Genomic DNA, 8,954 nt, shown 5'->3' with positions numbered 1-8,954 from the left:
TTCACAGTCAATCAATGGAGATTTGCAGCGTATCTATGATGGGTCGAGGCCGGGGGGAAAAGCCCCTTTGCATGTTTTACTCTATGAGAGAAATACGTGCCCTTAAGTCTATCGCGTGGGGAGTGGCTAGAGAGGAACTGGGATAAGGACTGGCTCACCGTGCTATTTAGTTCCCAAAATAGATCTGGGACTTAGATAGTATTTTCCCCCATTTCAGGGATGAGAAAATTGAGGCTACATGAGGTTGAATCACTTGTGTGCAGTTTACAGTCAGTAAATGGTGAAACCATGATTTTAAGCTGAATTTGTCTGAGTCCAAAGTGGCTTCCTAAAAACATGACCTTCAAAAAGAGTACGTGCATGTGATATAAACTGCATTATCGAGTCTTAGGCAGTGAAAGAAAGGCAACACAGGTAAGAGCTCAAAACCTGTTTACCGTAGGGGGTTGCAGTCGGGGTTCCTTAGAGGTGTCTCAGTCGTCCCAATCACCTTCACTCTTATCATTTTCTGTGGCAATGATTATTGCCACAATAATGCTGAGTAACAAATAATCATAAAGCTCCAGTGGCAAAAAAAAAAAGGATTTTTTTGATCAGACGTCTGAAAGAAATCAACTGGCTTTTGGCTGGGTAGTTCTACTGAGCTTATAGGACTCACTTACAGGTTTGGGAGAAGGATGGTTGTTGGCTTATCTAGGATGGCCAGGCAACTTGGCTGTGCATAAGGTTCCCTTATGCTCCAGCAGGCTAGCCCGGGGCATGTTTTAAACAAAGGGAAGAGACACAGAAACAAAAGTAAGTCCAGTCACACACAAGTAATTTCTTTTAAGCCTCTGTTGGCATCAAATTTGCCTACATCTGATTGGTCAAAGCAAGTCACATGGCTGAGCCCAGCATCAGAGTGGGTGGGCACTGCCAAATTTCATGGCTGGCATCGATTCTTAGGGCTAGTGTAACAAGTACCACAAACTTCAAACCACAGAAATTTATTCTCTCACAGTTCTGGAGTCCAGAAGTCTGAAATCAAGGTGACAGCAGGGTTTGTGCCTTCTGGGTACTCTGAAGGAGGATCTGTTCCATGCCTCTCTCCCGCTACTGGCGGTTTCTGGCAATCCTTGCTATTCCTCAGCTTGTAGAGGCACACTCCAATCCCTGCTTCCATTGCCACATGCTGTTCTCCTATCTGCCTGTAGCTCCTATCTCTTCACGTAAGGACACCAGTCATCGTTTTAGTGTCCACTCCAGCCCTGTATGATTTCATTTTAACTAACTGCATCTGCAGAGACCTATTTCCAAATGAGGTTGCATTCAAAGCTTCCAAGTGAACATGAATTTGGAAGGAACACTATTTAACCCAACACAATGGCAAAGTGTGTGGATCTAGGGAAGAATGAGGAATTGGACCCTTTTCACATAAACTACACTATCACTATAGCCATGAGGTGTTACATTTTTTCTATTTTATTTAAAGGGGATTTGCTTCTAAAAAATAAAAATGGAAAATTATTGATCTAGGACAGTTTTTTTATCGTTGTTGTTCCCTTAAGAGATGAGCAAAATGACACCCACAGATGGAAAGTAGATGGCCCAATGTAGTGGCAGAACCAAGTCAAGACCCAATCCAGATCACCTCTCCTTCTTTTTACTCTGCAACACCAGCTACGGCAGCAATATTATCATTGCTGCTGCTCCTGTTGTCGTTTTTATTGTTGTTGTTTAGTGGCCACTGGGGTAGGCAAAATAAGCCCCGCCCCCAAGATGTCCACATGTCAATCGCTTGTGAATAAGTTATGTTACATGTCAAAGGGGAATTAAGGCTGCAGTTGAAATTAAGATTTCAAGTACATTGACCTTAAAATTGGGAGATTATCCTGGATTATCCAAGTCAGTCCAATGCAATCACAAGGTCCTTAAAAGTAGAAGAAGAAAGCCAAAGGAAGTCAGTCAGAGGAACATGTGACCACAAAAGAAAGGCACAAAGAAATGAACAGTGGCTGGCTTATTGAAAAAAGAGGAAGGGGGCCAGAAGTTAAGGAGTGTGGGTGTCTTCTGGAAAAGCTAGAGAAAAACAAGGAAACATTCTTCCCTAGAGCCTCCAGAAAGGAACACAATGCAGCCAGCACCGTGATTTTAGCCCAGTGAGATCCACTTCCGACTTCTGACCTCCAGAAAAGTAAGAGAATAAGTGTGTGTTGTTTAAGCTTCTAAGTGTGTGGATTTTGTTATAGTCACAGGAGAAAACTAATATAGGTATTGTGGGGAAAAATCTCTACCCTAAGCCTTTATTCCAGATAGGAATGCTTTTAGCTGCATGTTAAAACAAAAACAAAAACAAAAAGTGGGTTTAAGAAACATGGGCTTATAGTTCTCAACGACAATAAGTCTGGAGTTAGCAGTGGCAGGGTGACTCAGGTGCTCACTGAGGTCATGGAGGACCCTCAGGTTCCCTCTTCCCAGAAACCTCCCACCCTACTGCCAATTAGACTCTACCGTACAACCCATTGGTCAAACTGGGATATATTAGCTATACGTAGCTGCAAGGGAAGGTGTGAAATCTAGTATCTGGCAAACACTAACTGCATTGTCAAGACCAGATCGGTCAGTCATGATTTATTGCGTTCAGCTGGGCATACTGCTTCCCTGAAACAAACTGGCAAGGATATAGGGGAGATGGTATAGAGGAGGTGAATAATATTTGACAAAGACATGACCTGGCATCTGCCTGAATCTCCACAGTTTACAATTCACAGGGTATTGGTACAACTATTTATTTCTATAAGCTCTAAGAAACCAAATAAGGTACTTATAACCAGATGCATCCAATTAGAGGCATACAACATGCCAAGAGAGGCGGCTAGAGTGCACTGAGTAAACTATATAAAGAATTAATACTTTCAATTGCTACAGAGAGCAAAAGTCATCGTTCCCATTTAAGAGATAAGGAAACTATCTCTAAGGCTAACAGGTCAAAACCCACCTAGTGAGCAAAGGTTCAAGTCCAGATTCTCTTTCTGCTTTTCCCTGGTGACAAGAATAAGTGGAGTGATCAGGGCCAGTTAGATGGCTAATAGTTAGGAACTTCTCAGCTCTATTTAGAAAGGCATCTGAAAAAGGGTAGCCAAGCTGGTATTACGATGAGGCCACCGAAGGAGGCCTGTTCTGAAGAATGAAGAAGAGAAGCACGGAAGGAGACATAGGCTTTTTTTTTGCCAGTTCACCTCTAGAACTCTTGAGTCAGGGTCTGATTCTTCTTCTGCCCCAAGAAATTAAGTTTTCCATGAATTGCAAACTCTTCAGAAACTGAGGGCTACTTACATTCTTACTTATAAAATAAATCCTCCCAGTGCCCTGGCACCAAAGAGTGATTTCATGACAGAGGTGCCTCTGCAAGGAAAGAAAGAGAATGAGATTAAAAGGGGTATACAGGGACTGTCAACTAAAACGATAACGTTTAATCTCTTAAAATATAAAAGATCTCAATAAAAAACAAAAGTGGTACAATATTGAAAAGTAGAAAGCTAGCTGATAGGTTTAAAGGCATTTGCTAGAGTATACTCTTTTCTTCTCTACATGCCTGAAATATCTCCAACTAAAAAGCATAAAACATTTCAAAGAAAACCGTACCTCCACAGGACAGAGTGAGTTTTATTCATGCATTCATTAGCTAAGCGTGCATGAAGCACTGGCTATGTGCTGGGCAGTCTTCTGGATGCTATAAGCAAGACCCACGAAGTCATGGCCCTCATGGAGACGACATCCTAGTTAAGGCAGACAGGAATCACACAAGGCCATTTCAGTGGGTGTAAAGTCCTCTAGAGTAATAAAACAGAGGGATTGTGATAAAGAGTGACACAGAAGATGTTTCCTCTGAGGTAGTTGGAAAGAGGAGCATCACTGAGGAGGTGATAAAAAGTATAGATTTTATTTGCAATGCAACGGACAACCAATGGATGGAGAGTTAAGGGAGGGAGTTTAAGAATCTAGAATATTATTATACTATCGTTGTATTTTTAATAGTGCTCTGATTGCTAGCTGGGCAATGATTATAGGAAAGCAAAAAAAAACAAATAGATAAAATCAGTAATAGCCTACAGCAGTAATTCAAGCAAGAGAAGGTGTTGCCTTGGAAACAAATCCTGTATATCTAATATATACGAGGTAAACGTTTGAAATCGATTCAGAACTTTGAGGCAGCCAAGACAGGACAACTAAAGACACTCACAAAAGGGACGTCCAGAACCGCTTCAGAAAGTGGCAAGAACGATGGGATAAGCATGTTCTAAGCGAGGGGGAGTATTTTGAGGGGGGTTAATGGCAATGTGTCTTTTATGGTAATAAATTTTTTTATTTAAATATTCATCATATTGTTTGATCACACCTCATATGTAGTGAAAGATATATATATTCACAGTACGTTGACAAGTGAAAAAAGCAGATTAAAGAATAGTATGATAGTAACATATCATGTTTGCCACAAAAATGTATATTGTGAGCATGGCAGGAAATTGGGAAACATACGTATATAAATGTGGTGGGATTTCAGTTGACCTCATTATTTTTCCTAATTGCTTATCTATATGTTCTTACTTTTCTTTCATTGCCCAGACATTAATCCATCCTGATTTCCAATCCAATACTATTTCCAGTGAATCATCATACCCTTCCCATATCTGTCTCCCCTGACAAATGTTTCAGAAAGAGTTCTACTGGCCCTAATACTACCTTTGAACTTCATCCCCTATAAGGGTCTGGTTTTCAGTGCCTAGGAGGAGGCAATGGTAGGTAGGGTTTCATTTTAGATATGTCAAGTTTGAGATGTCTACATTAGTTAGGACTGCCATAACAAAGTACCACAGACAGAGTGGCTTCAACGGCAAAAATTAGTTTTCTTACAATATCTTTTATCAAAAGATAAAAGTTCAATAGCAAGATGTCTGCAGGGTTGGTTACTTCTGAGGTCTCGTTGGTTTGTTGGTGGCTGTCTTCCTTTTGTGTTTTCACATGGCCTTCCCTTTGTGGATGTCTGTGTCCTAATTTCCTCTCCTTCATAAGGTAAGGACACCAGATATATTAGATTAGGGCCCATCCGAATGTCCTCGTTTTAACTGAATTACCTCCTTAGAGAACCTATCTCCAAATATAGTCATATCCAGAAGTACTGGGACTTAGGACTCCCATATATGAATTGGAAAGGGGGAGGGGGCAGGCAGTCAGCTCTTGACAATGTCCATCCAAGGGGAGCTTTTCAGAGAATGTTAGAAACATGACTCTGTATCTGAGCATAGCATACTGGCCTGGAGATAGAGACTTGGGAGTCTTTCATATCTAAGCATGAATGAGCACACCGCAGGAGAGCCTAGAGTACAAGGAGAGTCCATGACAGAGGGAGGCAGAGGCAGAAAGACTGTGAAAGAGAAGGGGAAGGCATGACCCACAAAGTTGGAGGAAGACTAGAAGAGAACGAGGAGATGCAAGTTTCAAGGAGGGTGGTCAACAGGGCCAAACTGCAGGTCCTGAAAACACACCCTATGAACACTCTTTCTAAGGCCCCTCCTGAATTATACTTCCACCCTGGCTCAAGGCCTCCACCACGGCTCCCATTGGCAGTAAAAGAATCAGTTCATCATCCAAGGTCCTCCAAGGTATGATTCGAATCCCTTTTAAACGTTAGCTCCCATTAGTGCCCTTCAAAACCCTTCACTAGTGACACAGAATTGTTCCCATATGTGTGCCCCAAATTCTGTAGCCTCTGTCCCTGTGCGTGCAGGTTACCTTCTCACACAGGAATGCCTTTTCCATTTATCCTGCTCATGCTGATCCTACCACCCTTCAAGGACGATGCCACCCTTAATATTTTTTCTATATGAAGTTAATTTCTCTGTGTGTGTATCTGTTGCACTGGGCTGCAGACTCTTTGGGGAAAATCATGTCTATTATTTATCTCTGGCAGCCCCTGAAGCTTGCCATGGTGCCTGGTATATAACAGGTGCTCAAAAAAAAAGCTTTCTGAATGACTGAACTAATGCTCTTTTGTACCAAGCAGAATTAAATAAGAATCCAGCAGGTGACATTTGAAAATGTCGATGTCACTGACTCACCTGTTTGGGGGAAGGGATGAATTTTCTTTGAATACTGTGACTTTCACATCTGTCAGACACGTCGTATGCTCTTTAACGTGGACACTTATTACAAGGAGAGACAGTCAGAATTCAGGTATTTTCGTACAGGTGGATTATTATGTCTGGAATTTAATATTGCTCTGTCCTTTGATATTTATTTCAGGGTCAGGAGAAATGTAACCATCCTCACCCTCTATCTGTGTTCAATCTAATCACTTAGCAGGAATATTAGACCTAGCACATACTGGTCTATTAAGCTTTAGAAGTGATTTTTTTTTTTTTTATTTCAACACTGTAAATATTTTCCAAATGTTTTATCACCTATTATTTGAATTTTTTTTTTTTCAGTGAGAACTCTAAGGCTTTATTACAAATGCACTTGACTGCTGAGGAACCCCCTCTCTGAACTTTCCTCTGCACTCTTCCTCTCAAAACATCCCTCCCTCCATGGCAGGTCACTGGGCCATTATGGAACAGGAAACTGGGGAGAATGAAAACGTGCAATGTTTTCTCCAAAGTCTTCTGAAACAACCACTGAGTCCTCCTGGCTCCAGTTGAGAATCTTCTGGTAAAAAGGGTGAGAGACTTAACTCCCATCTTCAAGGTTCTCCATGTCTACATCCTGGGGGGCTTTGGTCTTCTTTTGCGATTTGGGCTGTGGTTCAGTAGTTCTGGCTGGCTTTGCCGGGGCTTCAGCTTCCATGGCTGCTTTCTCTTTCTGGGCAAGCTGGATCTGCTGGAGTTTTCTGCGCTTCATCCCAGACAGAGTAATATTGGCACGTACACTGGATGCCCGCTTCTTGAGGTGGTGCCGCGTGATCAGCCCTTCGTCTATCACAGCCCCGACCACCCGGTGCTTCAGTCGCCGCTCCCGGTTCAACATCCGCGGTCGCTTGAACAGTTTCTTCTTCAGCTCGGTTCAGGTCCGGTTGATCTTCCCTCCCCGAGCACCCATCACTGCCTGAGCCGTGTAGCCGACTTGGGATCCGTATTTCCGCCTATTTGAATTATTTTAATCTTCTTAACATGTTAACATTCTTCTTAACATGTTGTTGGTCTCTGAATATCGAAGATGATATACGTTAGGTTGTAGGCCTGTATACAAAATTTTTACAACCTTCTATTGTAATTATATGCATAGATAATGTAGGGTACTGCTTTCTTCAAGACCTGCATCAAAGTCAAATTGGAATTTCATTATGGAGTAAAGATGTATAGTAAGGCATTCATTACTATAACATCTTATATACGATGCTTTTGGAAATCTTTCCATACTCATCAGCTAATGTGACAATGCTTTGAGATATTAGCTAATATTATTATCACCACTTTATGCATCTAAAAAAATTTACACACAAAGAAATCATTTAAGAAGGCATGGCAAGTTGTCACATACACAAGAACAAAGGTTAAAGGAAAGACAGAATCTTGAAAGCAACAAGAGAAAAGCATTTAGTTACTACAAGAGAGCTCCCATAAGACTATCAGCTGATTTCTCAACAGAAACTTTGCAGACCAGAGGGATTGGCACAAAATATTCAAAGTGATGAAAAGCAAGAACCTCAACCAAGACTACTCTACCCAGCAAAGCCATCATTTAGAATTGAAGGACAGAAAAAGAGCCTCCCACACAAGAAAAAACTAAGAGTTCATCACCAAACCAATATTACAAGGAATCATAAAGAGACTTCTTTAAGATGAGGGGAAAAAAAAAAGATAAAAAATATGAACAATAAAATGGCAATAGTTACATTATCTATCAACAATTACTTTAAATGTAGATGAATTAAATGTTCCAGTGAAAAGATAGGGTTGTTGAATGGATAAGAAAACGAGACCCTTATATATGCTGCCTACAAGAGACTCACTTCAGATCAAAACATACACACAAACTGAAAGTAAAGGGATCTAAAAAGATATTTAATGAAAATGGAAATTAAAAAAAAAAAGTTGGGATAGCAATACTTATACCAGACAAAGTAGACTTTAAAACAAAGGCTATAATAAGTAACAAAGAACCCAGTAATCCCACTTCTGGTTATTTATCTGAAGAAACCTAAAACGCTACTTTAAGAGGACCTGTGCATCCATATGTTCATTGCAGCATTGTTTACAATGGCCAAGATGTGTAGGCAGCCTGGGTGTCTGTCAATGGATGAATGGATAAAGAGGAGGTGGTACATATATACAGTGGAATATTGCTCAGCCATGGAAGGGAATGGGGTCTTGCCATCTGTGGCAGCCTGGATGGACCTGGAGGATATTGTGCTGAATGTAGTATTTCAGGCAAAGACAGATACAATGTGATTTCACTTATATGTGGAATATAAAGAACAAAATAAATAAAATTGAAACAAACTTATAGGTACAGAGTACATTTTGATGGTTGCTAGATGGAGAGGGGTCAGTAGTGGGTGAAAAAGGGGAAGGAATTAAGAAGTACAAATTGGTTGTTACACAGTAGTTATGGGGATATAGGGTATAGCATAAGGAATATAGTCAATAATAGTGTAGTAACTATGTATGGTGTCAGATGGGTACTAGATTTATTGGGGTGATTATGGGAGGGGGTTTTGGGGACAGGGTGAGAAAGGAGAAGGGATTAAGAAGTACCAATTGATAGTTGTAAAACATCATGGAGGTGTAAAGTAAAACATGTGGAATTTAGTTAATAATATTGTAGTAACTATGTATAGTGCCAGGTGGGTTCTAGACTAGTAAGGGGGATCACTTTCTAAATTATATAAATATCTAACCACTATACCATATACCTGAAATTAATATGAAATAACATTGAATGTCAACTGTAATTGAAAAATTTTAAAAGGAAGTAAA

General features: G+C 40.6%; 1 pseudogene; it reads right to left on the bottom strand.

Moving 5' to 3' along the window:
- Positions 1-6,606: 6,606 nt before the first annotated feature.
- On the bottom strand, positions 6,607-7,074 carry LOC117030206 (uncharacterized protein C11orf98-like; annotated as a pseudogene).
- Positions 7,075-8,954: the final 1,880 nt, after the last annotated feature.

Source organism: Rhinolophus ferrumequinum, chromosome 11 (genome assembly GCF_004115265.2).
Source record: "Rhinolophus ferrumequinum isolate MPI-CBG mRhiFer1 chromosome 11, mRhiFer1_v1.p, whole genome shotgun sequence".
NCBI lineage: Eukaryota > Metazoa > Chordata > Mammalia > Chiroptera > Rhinolophidae > Rhinolophus > Rhinolophus ferrumequinum.
Note: the sequence above shows the minus strand (reverse complement) of the source record. Positions and strands in the feature narration are given on the sequence as shown.